The sequence below is a fragment of the Galeopterus variegatus genome, unplaced genomic scaffold (genome assembly GCF_000696425.1).
Source record: "Galeopterus variegatus unplaced genomic scaffold, G_variegatus-3.0.2 Scaffold1029, whole genome shotgun sequence".
In the NCBI taxonomy this organism is placed as follows: domain Eukaryota; kingdom Metazoa; phylum Chordata; class Mammalia; order Dermoptera; family Cynocephalidae; genus Galeopterus; species Galeopterus variegatus.
The window spans coordinates 321,020-336,023 of NW_007727140.1; the positions used below are offsets into that span (position 1 = coordinate 321,020).

Genomic DNA, 15,004 nt, shown 5'->3' on the forward strand with positions numbered 1-15,004 from the left:
TGATTTTTTAAGCCAATATCAAAAGGATGAAAATATATTATGGTCACTGAAAAAAGGCTATGTTTTATATTCTGCCACTATTGCATTAAAAATAAAAAATAAAAGCAAAGGGAATGAGAAGAAAAGAAGGGGGGAAAGGAGAAAGGAAAATAAGTGAGGGGAAAAGGAGAGAAAGTAAAGGATTTGGACTTGACTGTGTTGTTGTTCGCTAAAATTAGAATTAAGAAGCAAATATGTGACGAATTCTACCCTTTGCAAATAAAACCACTGCTAGTGATAAATTTCACTATGGAGGCTATAAAAACATAAAGAAGAAATGAAACAGTTCTCTAGGGATTGTGGGTTCCCAACCCTGTGCTATATCGGGGCTTAAGAGCATTTTGCCATCCTATGACCAAATACTAGTACTGATTGTCTTTTATCACACATACTGTAATATAATGTATCTGAAGGCTGAAAGTCTATCATTGCAATTTAAGATTTATTGAGGAATGGTAATTCACTGTACACTTGACAGATGAGCAATCATGTATCTTGCCTTGAGGTTTATACAAAGACTCAAGTTTTAAGCAAACTGATTCATTGCAGGAAACTGATGATTTTCAACTGATGTAGAAAACAGAGAAATCACTTACTCAAATTATTTAACCTCAAATAAACTGGTGGAAAATGTACTCATTTAAAGTGTGGTATATGTTTTATCTCAAACTTGGAATTCCTTTCTTTCTTGTTCCAATTTCACAGACGGAAAAAACTCACACCTTCAAAAGATAGATATGTTTGCTTAATTGGTGGACTCAGTTCAGATGTGTTCTAATCCCTAATGTTTGCTCCACTCCACTGCTCAACAAGATCTAGAAAAAGACAAAACAGAAGTCATCATTTAATTTTCCATACTGTCAATATTATTGTTGTCTCTAATATTTATTAGGAACCTGCTTTGTGTCAAGCACTGTGCTAAGGGGCTTTACACGGATTATAATTTTCACACAACTCTCTAAAGTAATATTACTAAATGCCATCTCACAGATGAGGTGAAGTAACTTGTCCACAGGTGGAGCGAGAACAGCATCTGAATCTATGTGACTCCAAAGCTCGCTCATGCTCTTGGGTATTTGCTATTCCACCTCACCTTTCAATACACATAGTCTCTTCTAATTACTGAGCAATGACATTGGCACAGACACAATTTATTTTTCTGTCCACATAATGAAAGTCATACTGCTGGCCCATTAAGTAAAATAGAAAGAACTTCCCTTCTCAATTTTCTACCATTAAAAATGGTCATCCATTTCTTTCTTGTTTTATGAAACCATTTAAAATATAATTATAAAGCTAGACAGAAATGTTTTGATTATGGAGAATCTTATTAGAAAATGACTGTTTTTGCCAAATTCAGTAATTGAGTAAATGCTACTTGGAACAGGAAATTGATGAGATTTTCAGCTGATGTAGGAACAGAAATATCAGTTATTCAAATGATTTAATGAACGCTCTTTGCTGATGCTCTTATGAAGGCAATTATATTTAATTGGGGCAAAGCTTCAGTTTCAAGTCTCAACTTTGTATACTCTATAGAATTTCTCTTCTCCCAAATGAAGTTTAATGCATTACATTATTAACACAAACTCGACAAATTTAGGGAGCAACATAATCCAATTCAAAACCTTTGTATTCTCCTGGACATACAGCTTCTTTATTTTATTTATTTTTATTTTTTATTCTTTTTGGCAGCTGGCTGAAGCCAGCTTCTTATCCCTAACATGCGGAAAGAGCCTTGAACTTGGACCTCCAAAACTTCACTAGTAAATAGTTATATGACCTTCAGCAAGTCATTGCTTAACCCAAGTCTGTTTCCTATCCATAATAAAGAGATAATGTTACTTATCTCATCAGACTGTTACAAGCTCTAAAGAAAACAGTGTGTGGTTAAAGTTTTAAAAAAAGCAAACACTGCCATATAAATGAATTACTGTTATTATTGCTTGTCAATTTGGCAGGGAAAACAAAATGGCAAACTATTCATCTTTTTTAAAAATCTTTTTTCTTGTTTAAACATTCATTTGTTTTGAGTACTGGCTATCTTTGAAGAATCGTTCTACAACATTAATCCAGAGCCTTAGCTCTCAAGAAGGTGTCTGAACCACACCCCTTGATTTTTCAGATACCCTTGTTAAAAGAAAGAGTCCTCAATGTTTATGCAGATTCCTTACTTCCATTCTAGCCTGGAATCTATAATAATCTTTCTGCCACATCTCCTTTTATAATCTCCACTACCTATACTTATAAGCTCTACTACCAGAGGAGGGTAGGTTATGGAGAATGACCTCTAGTTTCAGTAATAATTCTCTAAGATGCGGTTTGTAAATTAACTACAGATTTAGTTTCCTTAGCTATGATATATTCTATTAGAAAGTTTTATGTGTAAAATTCTCTGTCATATCAGAAGCCTCTACAAAGTTGAAGGAATGTGAATATGATAAAGTTGGTGGTTAAATCAAAGATCATTTGCCCTCTAGAAGAATATTTTTATTAAAAAAATCTGAGCAAGCACCCTAATTTTCACCATTTTTAACTGTCCCAATTCACAGTTCTTTAACCTATGATTCAAGGAAGGCACACATAGCTGAGATCCAAGAATCAGATAAAGAGGAAATCCATGTAATTAAACAGTGTTTAATGTTAATTGCATTTGTAACACAATATCAGGCTTTCTTGGGAATACTGATGAAGTCTTTGGACTGGAAGTTAAGACTGTGCGGCTAAAGAACCATTACTGATTGTAAGATAATGCTTCATTGGGCTTATTATTTTAACTTTTGTGTGTGTGTGTGGCTGGCCAATACAGATATCCGAACCCTTGATCTTGGTGTTATAACACCGTGCTCTAATCGAGCTAACTGCCCAGCCTCTGTAAAACTTCTTAAAGGAAAATTTCAAACATATTAAAAAATAGAATAATATAATGAATCCCAATGCACCCTTTACTCACCCTCAACCCATGGCCAAACTTGCTTCATCTATACCCCATTCATGCCCCCGCTTCTGTACTGTTTTAAAGCAAATCCTAGAGATCATATCATTTTATCCTTAATGTTTTCATGATGAATTTTGAGAGATAAGGAACTTTTAAAGTAAAACCACTGTCATACCTAAAAAATTATCAGTAACTCTTTAATCTCATCAAATATCCAGCATGTGTCTGAATTTCCAATTGTCTCATAATTGTCATTTTTCTTTTACAGTTTACTTAAATAAGGATCCAGATAAGTTCCACATGTTGTGATTGATAGATTCTCTTAAATGTCTTTTAATGTATCGGTTGCTCTCTCTCCACCTGTATTTATTTGTTGAAGAAAATCAGATCATTTGTTCTATAGCTTTCTAGAGTCTGGATTTTGCTGATTGCATTCCTGATATGTAGCTTAACATATCCCTACATCCTCTGTATTATCTGTAAACTGTTAGTTGCATGTATAAGCTTGATCAGGTTCAGTGTTATATTTTGGGGGGTTATGGGGGGCAAGACCTCCTCATAGGTGGCTGCATGTTCTTATCAGGAAACACATAATATCTGGTTGTTTCTCTTTCTGTGATGCTGGCAGATGTCAATGCTAAAGACTTCATCTCTTAATTCATTTGGGGTGGCAAAGTGGTAATATTCTACCATTCCTTATTCACTTATCAGCTGCAATACTTTCTAAAGAGAAAGTTTCTCTCATCTACTGTATTATTTTCCTGAGGCTATTGTAATAAATTATACAAATTTGGTGGCATAAAACAAAAATTTATCCTCTCACAGTTCTGGAGGCCGGAAGTCCAAAATAAACATGTTGGCAGGGTCACACTCACTCTGCAGACTCTAGCAGGGAATCTGTTCTTTGGCTCTTCCAATTTATGGTGGCTGCTAGTATTCTTGGTAGCTGCTGGCACAGCTATGGCTGCATCACTCCTATTTCTGCCACTGTGGTCATATTTCTTTCTGCTGTTCTGTTTGTTCTCTGTGTGTCTTTTATAATGACACTTATCATAAGATCTAGGGCCCACCCAGGTAATTTTGTAATCCAAAATGATCTCATCACAACATCCTTAACTAAATTACATCGGCAAAGACCCTTTTTCCAAATAAGACAACATTCACAGGTTCCAGAGATTAGAATATGGGCATACCTTTCTGGGGCAACCATTCAACCTAGTACATTTACTATTTGGTACTCAGTGGTACAGTTCATGTAATAAAGGCTATATAAATACTTGATTCTCTCTCTTTTTTTTTTTACAAATCTTTAAAATAATGAGGTGTTTTGGGCTGGCTGGTTAGCTCAGTTGGTTAGAGCACAGACTTGTAATACCAAGGTCAAGTTCAGATCCCCAAACTGACCAGCCACCAAAAAAAAAAAAAAAAAAATGGAGTACTAATATGCTCGGAAGCTGTGTGTGTCTGTGTGTGCGGGGTGAGGAGAGGGAGTTGTTGACCATGGGTTTTGTTTTATATAATGTGGTTGAGCTATTTCCTTGGAGAACCCCTGAAATCAACACTGCTAGGTCTTTCCTCTTAGACTGGTGTCCAAATGGCACCATTTGCAATGTGACTGTGCCATTCCTCCCATCAAGGGGTGAAATCTTGGATCCGGGTTGGTTCTGTAATTTGCTTGGACAAGGTGGGAGTTACACTTTGTCTTCTGTGCCCAGGCTTAAGAGGAATTAGGCCTTCTGTTTTAAGCCTCTTGAAAGCCAACCTCTGTGTCAGTCTGAATTTCCTATTGGAGAGACCACAGAGAATATTAATGGTATTTTTTTTTTTTAGCTGCATTACACATTAATAGATTTAAATATTTGATGTAGTCCAACTTACTGCAAGTACTATCCTATTGATTCTTGGGAGATTTTTTGGGGGGGAGCGGGTAGGGGGCCAGTATAGGGATCCGAACCCTCGATCTTGGTGTTACAAGGTGGCACTCTAACCAACTGAGCTAACCAGCCAGGCTCCTACTGATTCTCAAAGAGTCTTATCCTTGACCAGCGGGAACCTCTTCATGTTGGTTCTTTTTGACATTACAATAGCAGTCTTTGATACCTTCTATTATGGGTTGAATTGTGTCCCCACAAAAAGATATGTTTAAATCATCACCTCCAGTTCCTCAGAATGTAACCTTATTTGGAAATAGTGTCTTTAGGCAATCAAGTTAATATGAAGTTATTAGGGTAGGCCCTAGTTCAATATGACTGGAGTCCTTAGAAAAAGGTTAAATTTGGCCACAGAGATGGACATGCAGAGAGAGAAAATGATATAAAGACACAGGGAGAATGCCATGTGAAGATGGAGACAGAGATTGAACTGATGCAGTTACAAGCTAAGGAATGCCAAAAATTGCTGGCCATCATGAGATGCTGGGAAGAGGCCAGGGAGGTGTATTAGTCAGGATTTTCCAGAGAAATACGTGGCCTCTAAAATCCAAATAGGCCCACTAGGTATTGTATCTCGTTCTTGGTTGAAGGAGTTGCCAAATGCTACAACTTATTCTTCACTTTGGAAGAGATAGCTCAACATGCCCCACACCATTGGATCTCTAGAAATTTTACTGAAGTAGAAGGCCCCTCAATTTTAGTTTATTTCCTATCCTCTGACACACAAATGTCTTATCAGTAAGTCTAGAGTAGTTGCAACTTCTCATTCAGTAGGTCCAATCAGCATAATGTCATCAATGTAACAGACCAATGTGATATTTTGCGGAAGAGAAAGGTGGTCAAGATCCCTGCAAACTATATTATGAAATGACATAGGGGCAAACTATATTATGAAATGACATAGGGCTAGAGAGTAAGACAGTGAAGGTGTATTGCTGGCCTTGCCAGCTTAAATCAAACTGCTTCTGGTGGGCCTTATGAAGAGCGATGGAGAAAAAGGCATTTTCCAGATCAATAACTGTATACCACTACCAGGGGATGTGTTAATTTGCTCAAGCAATGAAATCACATCTGGTACAACAGCTGCACTTAGAGTTACCACTTGTGTATTAGTCCATCTCTGTTGTTTATAACAAAATATTTGAAAATGAGTGATTTATAAGAAAATGAAATTTATTGCTTACAGTTTCGGAGGCTAAAAAGTCCACAATCCAAGGAACACATCTGGTGAGGGTCTTGGTGGTGGTGACAGAGACCCAGGGGTCTCACATGTCAGAAAATGGAGGAGTAGAGAGAGAGATGGCTCCTCATGCAATCTCTTTTTAAGGCCCTCAGAACCACACCCCTGATCACTATTATTAATTCATTCACTACTGCAAGGTCCTACAATCTAATCACCTCTTCAAGGCCCCATCTTTCAATTACCATAATAGGATTTCACACCCTTAAGAGCTACAGTAAGGATTAAGCCTCAGTGAGATTGGGGGGAGCATCCAATTTATAGCAATTTGGTTAAGCTTATAGTAATCCACTGTCATTCTCTAAAATCCATCTGTCTTTTGCACAGGCCAAATAGGAAAGTTGAATGGAAATGTGGTGGGAATCATCATTCCTGCATCTTTCAAGTCCTTGATGATGGCACTAAATCTCTAAAATCGCTCCAGGGATGCAGTATTGCTTTTGATTTACTATTTTCCAACGTAGGAGTAGTTCTAATGGCTTCCACTTGGCTTTTCCCACCATAATAGCCCTCACTCCAGAGGTCAGGGAACCAATGTAAGATTCTGCTACCTGCTAAGTATGTCTACTCCCACTATCCATTCTGGAACTGAGAAAATGACCACAGGATGGGTTTGGGGACCCACTGGACCCACTATGAAATGAGCTTGAGCTAAAACTCCATTGATCACCTGACCTCTATAAGCTCCTACTCTGACTGGAGGGCCACAGTGATGTTTTGGTTCTCCTGGAATCAGTGTCAGTTCAGAGCCAGTGTCAAGTAGTCCACAAAAGGTCTGATTACTTCCTTTTCCCCAATGCACAGTTATACTGGTAAAAGACCATAGGTCCCTTTGGGGAAAAACTGGAGAAAGACTTAAGAGTATAAACTTTTGGTAGTGTACCAGGGTCCTTCCTTGAAGTGACCTGACCTCTGCTTCATTCAAGGGGTTCTGGGTCTGTAAACTGGCTTAAGTCTGGGAATTGATTGTGGGGCCATGACTTAGACTTCTGTTCATGTGACCTAGAACTTTTCTGCTTGTACAGACAGATCAAGTAAAAATTTACTAGGCTTTCTATTCCACCTCTAGGAATACCATGATTAACTAACCAATGCCATAGGTCCATGTGGGTCAGGCTATTCTGATTACTGCTTTGACTCTGCTGTCCATAACAATAATTTCATCCACCTTACCTTTTTTGGCTGAGTGCCCCTCTGGGATCCAATTACTCCCACTGAATTTAGGTTTTCCAATTCAGTGGCTGTGGCAGCTACTATAAGGTCTGGCCTACAGAGGAGAGTGATCATGGGGCTCTTCAACATGTGGGGGCTCCCCTCATAAATTTATTTCTCAAACTATTGGTAAAAGGTATGTATTCTTGACCCTCCCAGTGTGGGTGAGTGGGTCTTAAATGACAAATCTACTCTAACATTTCAATCCCCCTAATCCTTTGAATCCATTCCTTTTTATTAAACCAAGGGAGATCTAGCCTCTCCAACTTGCTCATGATGGGCCATCTTCTGATCAATGTTTCAGCCAATCAACCAAACTGTTAGAGCCCTTTCTAACTCCCCAAGCTGCAACATTAAATGCAGAATCTCTGCTTAGTGAGCCTGTTGTAGTGAGCAGAACTGAAGCCATGTTGGGACTTAAAACCACATGGCCTCTAGGCAAATTTCAAAAAGGAAACAGTTTTTTTCTTGGCATGTATTTCTCTGAGTTTCTTCTTTTCCCATGGTTATTTGTTATTTTGAACCTTGGTTACACAGCAGGATGACATGAACGTAAAATTGTTTTCCAGTCAGCCAGGAGCTTCAGACTTACACATACTAAGGGAAACCAAGGAAGACATCAACAAAGCTAGGCTGATTCCACTCCTTTAGCAGGACCATGAGAAAATATCAAGGACAACAGCAGAAACCGGATGGAGTTTTGATGAGATTTCGCACCTGAGACCTTGCATGAAGCCCTCACTGCTCGCATGCCCCTCCCTCCTGCTTTTTATTTCCCTCATTCCATTCCCTCATGCCCCTCTTTAAAAATCCCTCAGTAAGGGCCAGCCTGTGGCTCACTTGGGAGAGTGTGGTGCTGACAACACCAAGTCAAGGCTTAAGATTCCCCTGCCGGTCATCCTTTAAAAATAAATAAATAAATAAAAATAAAAATCCCTCAGTAAATCTGAGTCTTTGAGTTGGCTTTAGCCTGGCCATTCTCCTTCAAGTTTACTGGAGAGATGAGTTAGCCTAACATCTCTCCTCAGGTCACTGGTATTCCTGAATAAAAGCTAACTTCCATTTTCACCGACATTTGGCTTTTGGGTTGTTTATTTTTTAATGGGGGCAGGCAGCTGGACCTGTATGGCAGGTATCACATTCCCCACCTTTTGGTTGGTAAAGGAAGGCAGTGTTAGGGAGGGCTCTGACAGGATCCGAGCTGGGAAGCTGGTTAAGTGTCTTTGGGAGTCCTTTCTATACCGTTGTTTGTTAAAGGTACCATTTTGGCATGAGAAATGTCATTCGTTTGTTAAAAGGTACCGTTTGGGGTGAGAAATGACTCATGGATGTAAAAGCCACTATATTTTTTGTCTGTGAGAGTTCTGTCTGTTTGGATTTGAGTAACTAAGTTTGTGCCTTTTGGTCATTAAAGACCTGATGACTAAAAAGAAAATGGTTTTTTTCTGAGTTTCTCTAGGCAAGCTTGAGAAACAGAAGAAGTTATAATTGGCTAAGTCTCTGGAAAAAATTTGTCTATGTGTGCACAATGTTCTGCAAGTGTTAAAGCAGAAGCCTACTGGGGGAAAAAATCAGGATCACTTGGAGATTCTGTTTCTGATACAACTCAGCCATTCCTAGCTAAATGTAAATATTTGACAATTTAACCCAAAACTCATTTGAAACTGAAACTGAAGAAAAAAAAAAGAGTAAAAAGGCTTTTTTGAAAATCAGACCATATGAGAAATGTTTTCAGAATTATCAGCAAACATTTTTGCCTGGATTTACTGGTCAAACAGGATTATATTTGTCTTTGCTAGAAGTTTTTTAAAGTTAAAGTTACGAACCCAGCCTAAAACAGAATGATATTTGATTATGCAATTTTTAGATAAATGGGGCTAATTTAATGCTGTTGAGAAAGACATCAGTATGTAGGAGAAAAGAGGAGATGTGAAGGATAAGGAGATGTAGTCATGGTTAGGAAGGTTAAAAAGAAAAGATAATACTTTTGTGTGAGATAGCATCTTGTGTAGTAAATTTTTGTCCTACAGTAAAATAACTGATTATTTAGGAAAGAGAAAGTATCAGACAAAGCAGAAAGTCTAAAATCATGTGGTTGAATGTCTGAGTAAGTTCTAGTAATGGTTTGTGAAAGGTAAATTTATAAAAGAATTTTGTGTTTATGTTGGCTATAGTTAGATTAAGCAGGCTATAATTAGAAGGGAATTAGCTAAGTCTTTCTGAAGATTGAACTTTGATACTAAAAAGACACTGATCCAGAACTAAATCTTCCCATATTAGAACAAGGTTTTCTTGAAGTACTGATCTGCTTTTAGTAAAACTGCAAGAAGTTTTGATTTTTCTCTAAAGACATCTGCAATCAGATTCATGGAAAAGACTTGTAAACACAGATTTTAAATAACTGTCAGAACAATGAACAAAATAAAAGTTTTTCAGAACTCTAATAGGAAATCTGGTGGGTTTATAAACCTACTAATCAAGATCAAACAAAAAATTGATTATATAAGGTTAAATAACTGATAAAGATAACGCTTTTATGACTTTTGCTTAAAACATTGTTGGTTCTTTACTTAAATGTTTTGTTTTCCAGATTCAAGGAAAACTTCTCTCTTAAGCTATGTATAACTTATAGCAATTTGTAAAATATGCTTTTACGGACAAAGATGGAGGCATTTGCTTTTTTCTATTTGATTCTTCCAAAATTTAAAAATTGTGAGTATCCTTATGGTTTTTATGACAATATGGTTATTTGCATAGGTTCAATAAGAATTTGCTCTCTCTTTATAACAGGATACAATTGGAAACATTGATTATATAAAAAATGCATGTTTCTTCTAAATTCCTGACCGCACTTCATGTTGCCCTAATTTGGCCTAACTGCTGTTTCATCGTTCCCCCCAGTGTGGGACATGAGGACCTGGGAATAAGCCTTCCCAGCACCGAGGGATTAGTACAAAAAGAAGTAAGATCTTTTCGATCAAAAAACTGATTATCAATGCTTTCATGAGGAATGTTTTGTTTGAAAAGGGGGAAATGATGTTTTGTCTCCACAAGCAGTTCTCTAAAAGTATTTACAGCCTTGAAGGGGGGCTCATGACTTGGATAAGACAACCTGTTCCTGAACAAAGGATTCATGTAAGTTCTTAAAATTGTTAATGTACCAATTAATGTATAGCTTACTAACTCTAAGTAAGCCACCTGTTGTCAATCAACTGTTAAGACAATAGATAAAGGAATTCCCTTTGTCCCTCTGCCACTCCAGCTGGGTACCAAAAGCAATGTCCTCCATCATGTCAAATAGTTCCATTCCAAAGTAACTCTTTCAATGCCCTGACTCACATCTAAGCAGTAAGATGAGCTGTCTTCCCATTCCATAGAAATGAAACGAACTATTGACAGTGGGAAGTCATTGGGGTGAGCAGGACTGAAGCCATGTTGTGACCTAAAACCACAAGGGCCTGTAGGCAAATTTTAAAAGGAAAGAGTTTGTTCTTGGCATGCATTTCTCTGAGTTTCCTCTTTTCCCATGGTTATTTGATATTTTGAACCTTGGTTATGGGGCAAGATGACATTATTTACATAAATGTAAAGTTATTTTCCAGTGAGCCAGGAGCTTCAGACTTACACATACTATCTAAGGGAAACCAAGGAAGACATTAATAAAGCTAAGCTGATTCAACTCCTCTAGCAGGACCATGAGATAACAGCAAGGACAACAGCAGAAACCAGACAGAGTCTTGGAGAGACTTTGCACCTGAGACCTTGCATAAAGCCCTCGCTGCTCATGTTCCCCTCCCTCCTGCTTTTCATTTCCCACATTCCATTCCCTCAGCCCCCTCTTTAAAAACCCCTCAGTAAATCTGAGTCTTTGAGATGGCTTTAGCCTGGCCATTCTCTTTCAGGTTTACTGGAGGAATGGGTTAGCCTAGCATGTCTCCTCAGGTCACTGGTATTCCTGAATAAAAACTGACTTCCATTTCCACCAACATTTGACTTTTGAGTGGTTTGCTTTTGTCTGGGGGCAGGCAGCTGGACCTGTGGGTTTGATAGCAAATTTTGGGGAGCCTCAGCCAGGAGCTGAGTGTGCCCTGTAACAGCACATATCAAGAAATCTGGCCTGAGGGCCGGCCCAGTGGCGCACTGCTACAGTGCGCCGTTTGGGAGCGTGGCGGCACTCCCGCCGAGGGTTCAGATCCCACATACAGACCGGTTCCCGCTCACTGGCTGAGCGAGGTGCGGGCGCGACACTGAGGGTTGCGATCCATTGCCGGACACGAAAAAAGACAAAAAGGAAAAAAAAAAAAAAAAAGAAATCTGGCCTGATCCAACTTTATTGGATCAACCATTATCCCACACCCTTAATATCCATTCCCACACGTTCCCCAGATTTCTGCTTGTATAAACTAGAAATGGGCTTGGCCGGTTAGCTCAGTTGGTTAGAGCACAGCCTTATAACAGCAAGGTCACAGGTTCAGATTTCTGAACAAGCAAGCTGTGCGCCACCCCCCTCCCTCCCCAGCAACCCCCCCCCCAAAAAAAAACCTGAACCATAAACTAAAAAACTCAGCACCAAGGTCAAAGGTTCTGATCCCCTTACTGGCCAGCCATAAACAAACAAACAAACAAACTCAAGTCACTCTTTAGGAGTGCAGTGTACTTCCTCACGGTCACTTTGTATCTCACCCTTAGGGGCCTACTGGGACTTGAATCTAGTTATAAGTCTAGAAGCAAAGAGAGGTGGTGGGGGTGGATCCTGAGGAGAATCAGAATTATCTTGCCTGACAACTGCTTTCGGGGAAGCCATTAGTGTCTCCTCAGGCAATGCAGAATTAACCCCCTCACATAGAGGTGGAAAGACTTAAACCACTCTGGGAAGGGAGACTGCTACCACCAGGGTGGGATTGTCTATTCCACTAAGTGGTGTAAGGCCACTTTTGCTAGGTTTGGGAAGATCTCTACCACTGGCACAGATGACTCATTAGAGCTTAGGTTCTCAATGTCTCCAGCTTCATCAGGGTCTTCCCACACATCCCCATCCCAACTTGTAGCATCTTATTCTTAATCAATGCCCTCACTTTAACAGTGGACTTCCTGTGAGGCTTGGAGTTAACTTGCATTGTAATTCAGCCAGTTTAAGGATGAGGTTTTGAGTATGATTTTCAGCAATTTCAGCTCTGTGGCTATCGGAGATAAGACTCTCTTTCAGGGCACACCTAGAAGCTTTTAGGTCATTTATGCAGCTCGTGAGCTGGAAATTCAAACCCCAGAGCTCATCCTTTTCTTTCACCACTTCATCCAGCTACAATAGGTACAAACAACCAATGGCATTATATTCCTTAGTTTTCCAAAAATATTCAGAAGTATCATAAACAGAATCACTGTCCTTGCTTCTTATAAGTAGTTGATTAGGAGTATCCAATGCAAGGGCCGGCCCATGGCTCACTTGGGAGAGTGTGGTGCTGGTAACAGCAAGGTCACAGGTTCGGATCCCTATATAGGGATGGCTGGTTAGCTCACTTGGGAGAGTGTGGTGCTGACAACACCAAGTCAAGGGTTAAGATCCCCTTACTGGTCATCTTTTAAGAAAAAAAGAACAGAAAAAAGGAGTATCCAATGCAGATATTTTGCATAACTCTATAACAGTTCATGCCACGAATGCGCAGTGCTCTCTGTGCTATTGGAAATAGAGTCATTACCATCTTTATAGCTAATCAAATTAGAGAGACAACTCCAGAAACCTCAGAACCAATTCAGAAAATTCATCCTTAAAATTGTTCCTCCAGACGCATTCTCAGTGCCATTCACATTACATATACATAAAATGAAAATTGGCTCACATTACTATGGAGGCTGAGAAGTCTCATGATCTGCCTTCTGCAGCTGGAGAAACAAGAAACCCAGTAGTGTACAATAGTCCTCCTCTTATCTTTGGAAGACAACATTCCAAGATTCCCAGCAGATGCCTGAAAATGCAGACAGTACTGGATACTATATACACTATGTTTTTTCCTATACATACATATCTATGATAAAGTTTAATTTATAAATTAGGCACAGTAAATAACAATAATAATAATGAGATAGAACAATTATAACAATATACTGTGCTATAATAAAATTTATGTCAAAATATTTCATTGTACTGTACTCACTGTTCCTGTGATGCTGTGAGACAATAAAATGACTACATGATGAAATGAGGTGAGGTGACTGATGTAAATAAAAAATTCCAGAAATAAACAATTCAAAAGTTTTTTTTTTTTTTTTTTGTCTTTTTTCCGTGTCCGGCAACGGATCGCAACCCTCAGTGTTGCCCCCGTACCGGACCGGGACCGGCAACAGGATCGCAGCCCTTGGTGTTGCTCCTGCGCCTCGCTCAGCCAGTGAGCGGGAACCGGTCTGTATGTGGGATCCGAACCCTCGGTGGGAGCGCCGCCGCGCTTCCCAAGCGGCGCACTGTAGCAGTGCGCCACCGGGCCGGCCCACAATTCAAAAGTTTTAAATCGAGCACCATTCTCAATAGCATGATAAAATCTCACACTGTCCTGCTCTATCTCACCCCGATGGCTGGCTGTTAGTCACTTAGTAGCCATCTATCAGATTTACTGTAGCAGTACTGCAGTGCTTGTGTTTAAGTAATCCTTATTTTACTTTAATAGCAGCTCACGGTTGACCAGGTGACCGTGGGTAACTGAAATTGTAGAAAGCAAAACTATGGATATCATAATGGGAACTACTGTAATTCAGTCCAAGTCTGAAGGCCTAAGGGCAGGAAAAGATGGATGTCCCAGTTCTAGCAGAATGAATTCATCCTTCTGCCTTTTTGTCGAGTCAGGCACTCTATGGATTGGATACTGACTGCCCATATTGAGGAATGTGATTTTCTTTACTCAGTCTACTGATTCAAATGCTGATCTCTTTCAGAAACACCCACACAGACACACCCAGAAATAATGTTTTACCAGCTATCTGGGCATCCCTTAGCCTGGTCAACTTAACGCATAAAATTAATCATCACAGAAGGATTCTACACAGCGTTAGGGAGAGCATGAACCTGCCAACACCTCAGTTTCAGACTTCTATCCTCCAGAAGTGAGAGACAATAAATTTCTGTTGTATTTCTTTCTTGCCTTTTCTTTCTTTCTTTCTTTCTTTTTTGGTGGCTGGCCAGTATGGGGATATTCCTATTTTTTTAAGCTACCTAGTTTGAGGTTCTTTGTTACAGCAGCCCTGAGAAATAAATACACCATCCTTGTTATCTGTATGAAAAGATATTACAGATTTATTTTATATTAGGTTGGGCAATAATTGGCAATTTCATTTTGTTTAAACTAATATTTTTCTTATCCCAGTCCTGGAGTCAGGAATATCTCCAAAAAGCTGTGATGCCTGTAGGTGGAAAATGGTATTTTGAGATCATAATCTGGAAGCAAGAAGTGCTCACAGATATGAGGTTGGTCACTGTTTTCAGGCTTTTCTGGATATATGTGTATTTTATAAAATAAAGCATTGAGTTTGAAGGGTTTTGTTGTTGTTTTAAAGAAAATAGTGTGGCCTTGTAACACCAAGGTCAATGGTTCAGTTCCCTCTGTGATGACAGCTGCAAAAAAAAAAAAAAAAAAAAAAAAAAAAAAAAATTTCCCC

General features: G+C 39.1%; 1 long non-coding RNA gene across 1 annotated transcript in view; it reads right to left on the reverse strand.

The window, feature by feature from the left end:
- Nucleotides 1-462: 462 nt before the first annotated feature.
- The window catches only part of LOC103591783, a 19,819-nt gene continuing 5,277 nt past the window's right edge, over nt 463-15,004 (reverse strand). The window contains exon 3 of the long non-coding RNA XR_550612.1: nt 463-854. This is a non-coding gene — a long non-coding RNA (uncharacterized LOC103591783). The remainder of the gene's footprint in view (nt 855-15,004) is intronic.